Source organism: Lynx canadensis, chromosome B1, assembly GCF_007474595.2.
Source record: "Lynx canadensis isolate LIC74 chromosome B1, mLynCan4.pri.v2, whole genome shotgun sequence".
NCBI lineage: Eukaryota > Metazoa > Chordata > Mammalia > Carnivora > Felidae > Lynx > Lynx canadensis.
This window is the reverse complement of record NC_044306.2, coordinates 152,296,661-152,310,680: the sequence shown is the minus strand read 5'-3', so window position 1 is coordinate 152,310,680 and position 14,020 is coordinate 152,296,661.

Here is a 14,020-nt window from a genome sequence, read left to right as displayed (position 1 = left end):
GCTTTCTTAAACAGCCACAATTTCAGGATCTCAACTACACACTGAAATGTTACAGGTTCTCTGTTCCTGAGAACTATCGCCTTAATGAACAATCCAACTACATTTTCTTAGCATCTCTTTGTATTTGGTCCTTTCTTTCTTTGTTAATGGTTGTTGCTTTAAATATTGCTGAGTGTGTTCGCCTGTGCATGCATGTGCTAAAGAAGAGGGGAGGGAAAAGTGAGGAACCATGGGGAGGGAGAGACCATGTTGTTCTTTACTTTTATTTTTTAATTAAGCATCCATTCTAATGATGTGACTTCAGGATGATATATAGCATTTTCCCTCTAGCAACCCATTTACCGCTTCTAGTCCTCCATCATTTTCTTGAGAAGCCCTAACACTCTCACAGGTAAACTGGTAGGGAAAGCCCACCTCCAGATGAAACATTATTTCTTAAAATTAAATGATAAATTAAACTCTTTAACACAGCTTGATTGCCAGTAGGGGTTAACCAACTTTCAACTGAACTAATTAACTAATGCATTTTAGAATAAAAAGATGGTTTTCATCTGTGAACTTTCTTTTTATTCCTGATTTTTTTTTTTGGCAGGGAAAAGTAGAAAGAAGAGAGGTAAACAAAAACCTCCAAGCAAAATGACAGTCTTGAATTGCTACTAAGAATATTCCACATGCTTCATGTTATAAAATTGCAACTCAAATGCATGGGGCTAAGCATTTTGAACTAGTATAGGACTTAGTTACATGTGGTGAAAATGTTTATTCCACCACAAATAATATATTGCGTGACTTTTCTGAGCAATGCACTGCCCTTATTATTAATGTGTTACATAAACAAAACAATGTACTACATACTTTCTACTTTCAGGGGTTTTACAACCTAAGAAACATGTCCATCCAAAAAAAAATGAAAAATACTTATAACTCCCTTAAAATATACATCATTGAGTTTCAGGAATAATACGTGTAGGAGAACAAGATGATGGCAGAGGACGTGCAAGTTCAGTGAACAACGAGTAATCTCTGACACCACCGTGTCCATCTCACTTTCTAGAGCATCTTCTCAGCGCCATTTGCTAATAGATGATAAATACATGGGAGCAAAATGAATTGCTTTCTTAGGATAAATCTAATGCTCAGAAACTAAATTGTGTAATTTTTAAAGTGATTACAGAATTAAAATTGGACTCATTTTCTATTTCAATGGAAGCCTGGAGATCATTGAAACCAAATTACAAAATGGGTTATGAAGCTATTCGGAAGGACCTGCAAAGTAGTGTTTACCCCAAATTGTATATACAGTGAATGAACTTTATCACCTACATGGAGATTATGGAAGACTTGTGATGACTTATTTTATGTAGACTAATTTGCCTGGAACAACGAATGCCTGCACAGCTGGTGAAACACTATTTTGGGGTGTGTTTGTCAGGATGGTTCAGGAAGAGAGCGTCTAAATTGGTGGATAGCATAACAAATGCTGACTCAGAGATGGACTTTTTTTTTCTGGTTAAAATAAAAAATATAAGAAAATATAATTTTCACTGTACATTTTATAAAGAACACAGTTTTCTTTGGGAAAATATTGGTATGTTCAGCAAATCATCTAATGATAAGTTTTAAATAATAAATGTGGAAAACAATGTAGACTTTTTTATTGTCTTCTCTTAAATTATTCTAAAAGTGGCCACAGTGTTTTCCATTAGTAGGATGTCTAAAGTCTCACAGAGGACAATTGACAGCACAAAGTTTTGTCATTTCCCTAAAATTATCTGGTTCTTTTGTGGCTGCCCATGTGATGGCAAGTTATATTTCAAAATATTTCCAAGCTAGGGAAGTATCATAAGCTTCATTCGAACTCCAGAATTGCACTGTTCCAGTTGGTAGAGGCACACACTGGTTCCTGCATGGTGGCAGTAATCACTTTTTTGCTAACTTTTCTGCAGGCTGTGAGTGTCACAGACAAACATATATCCACAACTGCAGAATGTATCTTGCCTTTCTGAACATTTTGGGAGTGGAGACACTCAATGGCTTTATTACAGGCTATCTTTTTAAGCGCACTTGTGTAGCAAACATTCTTGGAAGGTTATAACATGTCCTTTCATTTCAAAGGACGGGTTGTCTTTAAGCTCAGTATAAGAAAGTGTTGTCTCCATCAGGGCAAAGGTGAGGCAGAATTACTGAACATTATAAAAGTTTTGAATTCCCTAAACTCCTTCTTTTATAATAAAGCCCACTGTTTATGGGTGTTTTCTTTAGAAAAATGAGGATGGTTTCTCTTACTTGCAACCAAAGTACTTCTGAATAGAACATTGGTTTGTCTTCATAAGAACTATGAAATTGCCAAGATTATTTTATCTATTTTACTACTATGGAAAGAGCCTCGGAAAGATTAACTTTTAATTATATAGTAAATGACCTGAGTGTTAAACATAGATATTTTACCTTCAACACCCAATATTGAAAATAAATATTAAATTTCATTGCAATAAGTCATGCATACATAAACCAGACAATCTGAAAAATACAAAAAGTAAAATTCTTTTCACTCTTGTCATACAGCCACTTAATTCTTAGTCTCCAAGTCAACAATTATGCCAGTTCTTTTTACTTTATTCAAGACATTTAGACTCAGAAATTATGTTTATAATAATATCTTCTTTTCAAATCAATTATACATATTGATATTTGAGAAAGGGTTAATTTGTGAAAGCACTCTGGTTATTCTGAAAAAAAGTAATTCAGTAAAGAGAAGTTTCTGTTTTTAAATATATAATCGTTCAGTACCTTTCTTTTACATTCCAAAGATGGTCTCTTATTAGAAAAATTAGGCTCTAGACATAAAAATAAAATATTTTCCTTACTTTTCAGATAGGCATGCTTGCATTAGAGTGAGCACTTACTGGAAGAAAGAAAAACATATGCCTGTAAGTTTAATGAGTACATGGCTCCCAACATTTCATAACGGTTCAGGTCGTTTTTTTTGTTTGTTTGTTTTTTTGTTTTTATTTTTTTTTAACATCACTAAAGGATAGCTTCCTAGAGAAGGAGAATACTGAATACAAATCTTATGCTATTACCCTATATAGGCATAAACTAATTGTTTATTAAAAAATAACCTATCTGTGCCCCAGAAGCTTCATGTGATTAGCATAAAGATATTGTGATAAATGATAACCACTTTATCAGGTCACTCAAACCATCTGTTTGTATGTATTCAGGATAATAAAGGTTTCAGTAGCTTAGAATTATAACCCACTAGTTATAAAAATAAATTTTACATGTCTATTAATTAATTCACTATTATTTTAGATATTGCTAGCAAAATAATGATAATATTGTACTTTTGGTTTATATCATCACCAGGTTTCTACAAATATTCAACTGTATTATTCCTCTGGACAAAACAATACTAAAGATTCTAAGAAAGAAGATGAATACATTTATGAGAAGGAGAGGCAAAAACATCATTTTCCTGAATAGTCAAATGGTAAACACAGCTTATTTATGATTTATCCATGATACAAACTTACTGCCATGTCACCTCTGAAAAGTGTGCTTTTCACAATTCCATGGTGATGGTTAACTCCAGAACACTCTGACACTAATCTGATATTCTTTGAGGAATGTGATAACCTATATAAGAATTATTTCTTTTTGTCAATAGTCTTTGAAGAAAGTATACTTTATCTAGTAATGCTCCTCCTTCGTGTCTATACCTTGGCCTTGGATGATCAGAATTCATGTGAAATCTTCATATTTGTCATAACCCTCTTTAATGCTTAAGCACATAAAAAGATTCTTGTTTTTCCTTACCAAAACAGAAAACCCTTTACTTAAATCATCTTCATAAGATGAAAGTTGTATAGTTAGCAGATACTGTTCCTGAATATAGTATGACTTTTTCTTTCAAGAGACATTGCTATAAAATAAAATATGAAATGCTCAGCCTGAAACCATATGTTTAGGCCACAATAAACTCTGTGACTCTCAGAAATTTTCAATTACTCTAAAAGTACTCATGGTCTTTCACATTGCATGTTCATTGGATCTGTTTTTAGATTAGCTAAACAAACTAGAAAAACAAAATATAAACTCACAGTAATGCACACCATTAGAAAATTAATTAAATAATGTAATTTGTGGCCAATTCATAAATAGAACCATAGAGTCATTTAAAGTGTGTACAAAATGTTAACAGTTTTGGAAATGCTTACATCTTCACGTTAAGTGAAAAGTTAGAATATCAAATTATATATGCGAAATACTCTGTCATCTAAAATATTATACAAGAAAGAGGGAAATTTACCAGAAGTCAGTTAACTGTGGTCACTGAGTGGGGTTCTTTGGATGGATTCAATTTCTTTCACATATTTTCTGCATTTTATAATGTGCATATTTTACTCATATAATCAGCTCTTTCAAAACTGCTTATTTTAAGCATATTTTAAAGCCATTTAACTGTAGGTTTTCATAAAAATTTACAAGTTAAGTGATTAAGCACTTATCATGTAAAGAGCTTGTACTGTGTAACATTCTAATAATTTTATCAAATTAAATTCCTTATTAGCAGAAAAGGTGAAAGTGAAAAACTTTTGAAAGAACAATTTAAATTTTTACAAAATTTTGTAGTATGTTCTGACATTTATTCCAGTCTTCCTTTTTGATTAAGCATGTTTTTCTCAGCTTTTCAGCTAATTTAGTAAGAATTGAAGAAAAACAGTATATAGCCTTTTTAAAAATTCACACTTGATGTATAGATTTGTCGGATGTAGAATTGTATGCACTTTAGCTCTCTCTTATTAACCATCCTGAAATCCAGACAACTAGGAATTAGGTTCAGTTAATAACCTACTGACCTCTAATATAAAATTCACAGTCACTGCATATGCATGTCAAAATCTATTAAAACAAGTGAACAAAGAATTTACCTTACAAAGCTTAATTAAACAAGTAAATTTTCACCTAGCTTATTTCATAAGCATGACTGTATCTAAATGGTGATAAAAGAGTTTCCATTTAAAAAACTGTCATTCAACTTATCCCCAGTACACAATGTACTAGAGAGTTTTCCTGTGGTTTGCCTTTATACCATGAAATTTATACTTACTAAAGGGATTCTATATTTTTCTATTATATTTCACATATATTTTGGTCTAAATTCATGGTAAATTAAAACCCACAAATAACTATAAAAGACTACATTGTACTAGGTACTCAACAAAATATATATGAACACAGACATAATCTTTGAAACTGATGGAGGAATTCAACTTGGAAAGTAGTAAAGGAAATGTAGTTCATTGGTGTCTCAAAACAACTATAATGAGTATTCAGCATAATTAAGCTCCTGTTGCTCTCAGTAACCATGACAGTCAACTGAAAATTGAGGTTTAGACAAATCTTTTAGCCAGAACTTACTTTCATGTGCTGATCTGCTTTTCATTATTTATATAATTAAGAGTAGCTGTGTGCATAACATAGTTGTTGGTAGGAGCCGGAGAAGTGATATAAAGAACACAATGGTCCTGTCCTCCTAGCGCTTACCCTGAATCGTACAGGTAAGTAAAGTAATTCTCAAACACTAAACCAAATTTAATGACAAAGAACTGTATAGGCTTCTGTCTAGACACCTAAGATATATATGCACAGATTTGTTGAAGATGGAAAAGCATTCCTAACAAAGTGATGTCTGCTTTTTAATCATAGAGAATAGGTAGAATTTACAAATAGTCAAGAATGGGACGATTAAGCAATTGCCAAAAAAATCTCTGTCAGAGGAAAGAACATAGATTGAGATACAGAAGCATCTCATGAAATTAAAAATAGAAATAACTAAAATATAGGTTAAAAGGAAAGTAGTAAGAATTGAATCATCGTTTTCCGATATCTACTGTATTGTGTAAACTTATCCAATATTTGATAATTTAATATTTTGCCATTTGCAATGTTACTTCCCCAAATATGTCATTCAACATCCCTTTTGTGTTTGCATTAAATACTAGGCTGGATGCCGTATCACTTCATTTGCATTAAGGCAATTGAAGTGCAGGGAAGGTAATGGCTCCCTCCTCATCCCCATAAGAAATTATGCCTTATAGATATCAAAACCAAAATTTGAAACCAGGTCATCTGATTAAACTTAGTCTTGTCTCATTCATATACCCTCTTCTGTCTGAAAAATAAAATGGAACCAAAAAATCAAACACACAAACACACAAACACACATGTGAAGAAGTATTCCTAGTCAACCTGAATTGGAAATTTAATATCTTTTAGGTTTAAATTACACAGTCATAACACTAGAATGTCCAAAGACATGAATCTCTCCATTTCTATAACTAAACCCAACTTGATTTTCAAGCTTTCAATTTCTTGTGGAATCATAAAACTTGTTCTTGCCAGTTCTAGTTTAGCAGGCACTCACCTGCTGGCCTCACTGTGGAGTGCTGTCACTCCTGTTTGGTGTTTGTCTAACTCTGCTTTTGCTTGCATCCGTGGTTGATGACAACTAGGAGCTCTGGTACCCCTTATCAGGGCGGAGATGATTTTTTTTGTATATTGAAAGAGAAACTGAAGCATGTTAACAATTTCAAGAGCGTATGTGAGCAAAGCTAATTCCAATCAGCCATTGCCAAACTGGGAGTGGCTGGAAGCACTCCTCTCGAAGGAGGTAGGAGAAAGATTTCTATAGAGAAGGTGTGGAAGAAAAGAAAGGAAATTATTTGATTGGCTATAACCTCAAGCCTAGTTGGCTGTTTGTGATTGGTTATCCTTAGATTTTTATTTCATAAACTTGAGGCATTTATAGACAGATTTGGGGTTGTTTATGTCGGCCACCACAGCCTTTAGAGTTACCTTAGTCTAATGGCCGCTTTGTTTAAATACCTTAAAGCATGCCACCTATGTGGCATCCGGCTATTTTTCCTAAAATTTTCAAAATTGCCGCACATTTCTCAGAGTAGGTCTCTGTAAAATTGCCCACAATCCTCTGTGTGAGGTCATCTCATTCATGCTCTGGCCCTGTGGTATCACAAAGGACAAGAAACTCTACTAAACAGTTTGCCCTCTCCCTTTCCTACTACTTTGGAAAATGTCAGGTTTGCCCTGTACTTTGAGATCACCTCAAATTCAAATTACCTTTGGTTTCTGTTGTTTCTAATTCCCCTTAGGGATCAGATCTGAGAGGATATAGGGACTGCAAGTCCCTAACAGTGAATACTTTTTCTTTTTTCTTCTTTCTTTGTTTAAATCCTAACCCAAAATCCAGGAGTGGTTCACATTTCCTTTCTATGTGGAGGTTAAAAAAGCAAGCTTTTATACAATCATGAGCACATTTTCAATCCATGTATTAACTGTGCTCTAAATTTCCAAGGATACGTGCTCTTGCTATTGCAAGCCAAGAGTTTTAGATCTGAAAACACTTTTTCTTTTCTTAAGAACATCTTTTTTTTTTTTTTTTTTTTTTTTTGAGAGAGAGAGAGAGGGAGAGAGAGAGATGCATGCAAGCACACAAGCCGGTGGAGGGACAGAGGGAGAGGGAGAGAGAGAATCTCAAGCAGGTTTGATGCCCAGCACAGAGCCCAAAGAAGGCTCAATCTCATGACTGTGAGATCATGACCTGAGCCAAAATCAAGCGTAGGATGCATAAGCAAATGAACCACCCAGGTATCCCAAGCACCTAACTCTTAAAATTAAAACGCTAGCCTTTAGACCGTGCCTGTGCAAGGCATTTAAAAAATCCATTTATATATTCAAGTGACTTTGTTCTAAGTTGTATCTGACAGGCTTCACAAAGCACAGAACGTCACTGAACTATTAAATATACCAATAAGGGTAACATCAAAAACTTTGGGAATGAAAAATATTGATTGTTAGCTGAAAAATTGTCTTTATTCATATACTTTATCAATATTCTCAGGATATATATATTTTCTTTTTTTTTTTATTTATTTATTTATTTTTTTTTTTATGAAATTTATTGACAAATTGGTTTCCATACAACACCCAGTGCTCATCCCAAAAGGTGCCCTCCTCAATACCCATCACCCACCCTCCCCTCCCTCCCACCCCCCATCAACCCTCAGTTTGTTCTCAGTTTTTAACAGTCTCTTATGCTTTGGCTCTCTCCCACTCTAACCTCTTTTTTTTTTTTTTTCCTTCCCCTCCCCCATGGGTTCCTGTTAAGTTTCTCAGGATCCACATAAGAGTGAAACCATATGGTATCTGTCTTTCTCTGTATGGCTTATTTCACTTAGCATTACACTCTCCAGTTCCATCCACGTTGCTACAAAGGGCCATATTTCATTTTTTCTCATTGCCACATAGTACTCCATTGTGTATATATACCACAATTTCTTTATCCATTCATCAGTTGATGGACATTTAGGCTCTTTCCATAATTTGGCTATTGTTGAGAGTGCTGCTATGAACATTGGGGTACAAGTGCCCCTATGCATCAGTACTCCTGTATCCCTTGGATAAATTCCTAGCAGTGCTATTGCTGGGTCATAGGGTAGGTCTATTTTTAATTTTCTGAGGAACCTCCACACTGCTTTCCAGAGCGGCTGCACCAATTTGCATTCCCACCAACAGTGCAAGAGGGTTCCCGTTTCTCCACATCCTCTCCAGCATCTATAGTCTCCTGATTTGTTCATTTTGGCCACTCTGACTGGCGTGAGGTGATACCTGAGTGTGGTTTTGATTTGTATTTCCCTGATAAGGAGCGACGCTGAACATCTTTTCATGTGCCTGTTGGCCATCTGGATGTCTTCTTTAGAGAAGTGTCTATTCATGTTTTCTGCCCATTTCTTCACTGGGTTATTTGTTTTTCGGGTGTGGAGTTTGGTGAGCTCTTTATAGATTTTAGATACTAGCCCTTTGTCCGATATGTCATTTGCAAATATCTTTTCCCATTCCGTTGGTTGCCTTTTAGTTTTGTTGGTTGTTTCCTTTGCTGTGCAGAAGCTTTTTATCTTCATAAGGTCCCAGTAATTCACTTTTGCTTTTAATTCCCTTGCCTTTGGGGATGTGTCGAGTAAGAGATTGCTACGGCTGAGGTCAGAGAGATCTTTTCCTGCTTTCTCCTCTAAGGTTTTGATGGTTTCCTGTCTCACATTTAGGTCCTTTATCCATTTTGAGTTTATTTTTGTAAATGGTGTGAGAAAGTGGTCTAGTTTCAACCTTCTGCATGTTGCTGTCCAGTTCTCCCAGCACCATTTGTTAAAGAGGCTGTCTTTTTTCCATTGGATGTTCTTTCCTGCTTTGTCAAAGATGAGTTGGCCATACGTTTGTGGGTCTAGTTCTGGGGTTTCTATTCTATTCCATTGGTCTGTGTGTCTGTTTTTGTGCCAATACCATGCTGTCTTGATGATTACAGCTTTGTAGTAGAGGCTAAAGTCTGGGATTGTGATGCCTCCTGCTTTGGTCTTCTTCTTCAAAATTCCTTTGGCTATTCGGGGCCTTTTGTGGTTCCATATGAATTTTAGGATTGCTTGTTCTAGTTTCGAGAAGAATGCTGGTGCAATTTTGATTGGGATTGCATTGAATGTGTAGATAGCTTTGGGTAGTATTGACATTTTGACAATATTTATTTTTCCAATCCATGAGCAGGGAATGTCTTTCCATTTCTTTAAGTCTTCTTCAATTACCTTCATAAGCTTTGTATAGTTTTCAGCATACAGATCCTTTACATCTTTGGTTAGATTTATTCCTAGGTATTTTATGCTTCTTGGTGCAATTGTGAATGGGATCATTTTCTTTATTTGTCTTTCTGTTGCTTCATTGTTAGTGTATAAGAATGCAACTGATTTCTGGACATTGATTTTGTATCCTGCAACTTTGCTGAATTCATGTATCAGTTCTAGCAGACTTTTGGTGGAGTCTATCGGATTTTCCATGTATAATATCATGTCATCTGCAAAAAGCGAAAGCTTGACTTCATCTTTGCCAATTTGGATGCCTTTGATTTCCTTTTGTTGTCTGATTGCTGATGCTAGAACTTCCAGCACTATGTTAAACAACAGCGGTGAGAGTGGGCATCCCTGTCGTGTTCCTGATCTCAGGGAAAAAGCTCTCAGTTTTTCCCCGTTGAGGATGATGTTAGCTGTGGGCTTTTCATAAATGGCTTTTATGATCTTTAAGTATGTTCCTTCTATCCCGACTTTCTCAAGGGTTTTTATTAAGAAAGGGTGCTGGATTTTGTCAAAGGCCTTTTCTGCATCGATTGACAGGATCATATGGTTCTTCTCTTTTTTTTTGTTAATGTGATGTATCACGTTGATTGATTTGTGAATGTTGAACCAGCCCTGCATCACAGGAATGAATCCCACTTGATCATGGTGAATAATTCTTTTTATATGCTGTTGAATTCGATTTGCTAGTATCTTATTGAGAATTTTTGCATCCATATTCATCAGGGATATTGGCCTGTAGTTCTCTTTTTTTACTGGGTCTCTGTCTGGTTTAGGAATCAAAGTAATACTGGCTTCATAGAATGAGTCTGGAAGTTTTCCTTCCCTTTCTATTTCTTGGAATAGCTTGAGAAGGATAGGTATTATCTCTGCTTTAAATGTCTGGTAGAACTCCCCTGGGAAGCCATCTGGTCCTGGACTCTTATTTGTTGGGAGATTTTTGATAACCGATTCAATTTCTTCGCTGGTTATGGGTCTGTTCAAGCTTTCTATTTCCTCCTGATTGAGTTTTGGAAGAGTGTGGGTGTTCAGGAATGTGTCCATTTCTTCCAGGTTGTCCAATTTGTTGGCATATAATTTTTCATAGTATTCCCTGATAATTGTTTGTATCTCTGAGGGATTGGTTGTAATAATTCCATTTTCATTCATGATTTTATCTATTTGTGTTATCTCCCTTTTCTTTTTGAGAAGCCTGGCTAGAGGTTTGTCAATTTTGTTTATTTTTTCAAAAAACCAACTCTTGGTTTCATTGATCTGCTCTACAGTTTTTTTAGATTCTATATTGTTTATTTCTGCTCTGATCTTTATTATTTCTCTTCTTCTGCTGGGTTTAGGCTGCCTTTGCTGTTCTGCTTCTATTTCCTTTAGGTGTGCTGTTAGATTTTGTATTTGGGATTTTTCTTGTTTCTTGAGATAGGCCTGGATTGCAATGTATTTTCCTCTCAGGACTGCCTTCGCTGCGTCCCAAAGCGTTTGGATTGTTGTATTTTCATTTTCGTTTGTTTCCATATATTTTTTGATTTCTTCTCTAATTGCCTGGTTGACCCACTCATTCGTTAGTAGGGTGTTCTTTAACCTCCACGCTTTTGGAGGTTTTCCAGACTTTTTCCTGTGGTTGATTTCAAGCTTCATAGCATTGTGGTCTGAAAGTATGCATGGTATAATTTCAATTCTTGTAAACTTATGAAGAGCTGTTTTGTGACCCAGTATATGATCTATCTTGGAGAATGTTCCATGTGCGCTCGAGAAGAAAGTATATTCTGTTGCTTTGGGATGCAGAGTTCTAAATATATCTGTCAAGTCCATCTGATCCAATGTCTCATTCAGGGCCCTTGTTTCTTTATTGACTGTGTGTCTAGATGATCTATCCATTTCTGTAAGTGGGGTGTTAAAGTCCCCTGCAATTACCACATTCTTATCAATAAGGTTGCTTCTGTTTATGAGTAATTGTTTTATATACTTGGGGGCTCCGGTATTCGGCGCATAGACATTTATAATTGTTAGCTCTTCCTGATGGATAGACCCTGTAACTATTATATAATGTCCTTCTTCATCTCTTGTTACAGCCTTTAATTTAAAGTCTAGTTTGTCTGATATAAGTATGGCTACTCCAGCTTTCTTTTGGCTTCCAGTAGCATGATAGATAGTTCTCCATCCCCTCACTCTGAATCTAAAGGTGTCCTCAGGTCTAAAATGAGTCTCTTGTAGACAGCAAATAGATGGGTCTTGTTTTTTTATCCATTCTGATACCCTATGTCTTTTGGTTGGCGCATTTAATCCGTTTACATTCAGTGTTATTATAGAAAGATACGGGTTTAGAGTCATTGTGATGTCTGTATGTTTTATGCTTGTAGTGATGTCTCTGGTACTTTGTCTCACAGGGTCCCCCTTAGGATCTCTTGTAGGGCTGGTTTAGTGGTGACAAATTCCTTCAGTTTTTGTTTGTTTGGGAAGACCTTTATCTCTCCTTCTATTCTAAATGACAGACTTGCTGGATAAAGGATTCTCGGCTGCATATTTTTTCTGTCTAGCACCCTGAAAATCTCGTGCCAATTCTTTCTGGCCTGCCAAGTTTCAAAAGAGAGATCAGTCACGAGTCTTATAGGTCTCCCTTTATATGTGAGGGCACGTTTACCCCTTGCTGCTTTCAGAATTTTCTCTTTATCCTTGTATTTTGCCAGTTTCACTATGATATGTCGTGCAGAAGATCGATTCAAGTTACGTCTGAAGGGAGTTCTCTGTGCCTCTTGGATTTCAATGCCTTTTTCCTTCCCCAGTTCAGGGAAGTTCTCAGCTATTATTTCTTCAAGTACCCCTTCAGCACCTTTCCCTCTCTCTTCCTCCTCTGGAATACCAATTATGCGTATATTATTTCTTTTTAGTGTATCACTTAGTTCTCTAATTTTCCCCTCATACTCCTGGATTTTTTTATCTCTCTTTTTCTCAGCTTCCTCTTTTTCCATAACTTTATCTTCTAGTTCACCTATTCTCTCCTCTGCCTCTTCCATCCGAGCTGTGGTGGTTTGCATTTTGTTTTGCATTTCCTTTAAAGCGTTTTTCAGCTCCTCGTGACTGTTCCTTAGTCCCTTGATCTCTGTAGCAAGAGATTCTCTGCTGTCCTGTATACTGTTTTCCAGCCCAGCGATTAATTTTATGACTATTATTCTAAATTCACTTTCTGTTATATTATTTAAATCCTTTTTGATCAGCTCATTAGCTGTTGTTATTTCCTGGAGATTCTTCTGAGGGGAATTCTTCCGCTTGGTCATTTTGGATAGTCCCTGGTGTGGTGAGGACCTGCAGGGCACTTCCCCTGTGCTGTGGTGTATAACTGGAGTTGGTGGGCGGGGCCGCAGTCAGACCTGATGTCTGCCCCCAGCCCACCGCTGGGGCCACAGTCAGACTGGTGTGTGCCTTCTCTTCCCCTCTCCTAGGGGTGGGATTCACTGTGGGGTGGCGTGGCCCGTCTGGGCTACTTGCACACTGCCAGGCTTGTGATGCTGGGGATCTGGCGTATTAGCTGGGGTGGGAAGGCAAGGTGCATGGCGGGAGGGGGGGCAGGCTTAGCTCGCTTCTCCTTAGGTGATCCACTTCAGGAGGGGCCCTGTGGCAGCCGGAGGGAGTCAGATCTGCTGCCGGAGGTTTGGCTCCGCAGAAGCACAGAGTTGGGTGTTTGCGCGGAGTGAGCAATTTCCCTGGCCGGAACCGGTTCCCTTTGGGATTTTGGCTGGGGGATGGGCGGGGGAGATGGCGCTGGCGAGCGCCTTTGTTCCCCGCCAAACTGAGCTCTGTCGTCCGGGGGCTCCACAGCTCACCCTCCCTTTGTCCTCCAGCCTTCCCGCTTCCCGAGCAGAGCTGTTAACTTATGACCTCCCAGACGCTAAGTCGCGCTTGCTGTCGGACACAGTCCGTCAGGCCCCTCCGCTTTTGCAAGCCAGACTCGGGGGCTCTGCTTGGCTGGTGAGCCGCCCCTCCGCCCCGGCTACCTCCCGCCAGTCCGTGGAGTGCGCACCGCCTCGCCGCCCTTCCTACCCTCTTCCGTGGGCCTCTCGTCTGCACTTGGGTCCGGTGACTCTGTTCTGCTAATCCTCTGGCGGTTTTCTGGGTTATTTAGGCAGGTGTAGGTGGAATCTAAGTGATCAGCAGGACGCGCGGTGAGCCCAGCGTCCTCCTACGCCGCCATCTTCCTGCCTAGCACCAGGATATATATTTTTTCAATGATTATATCATTATACAATGAATGAGATATACTGTAACACTTGATTAAAATTTTAAGTAATCAGTCAATTAACTGTTGTAATTACTAGTCAAGGCCATTAGCTAAC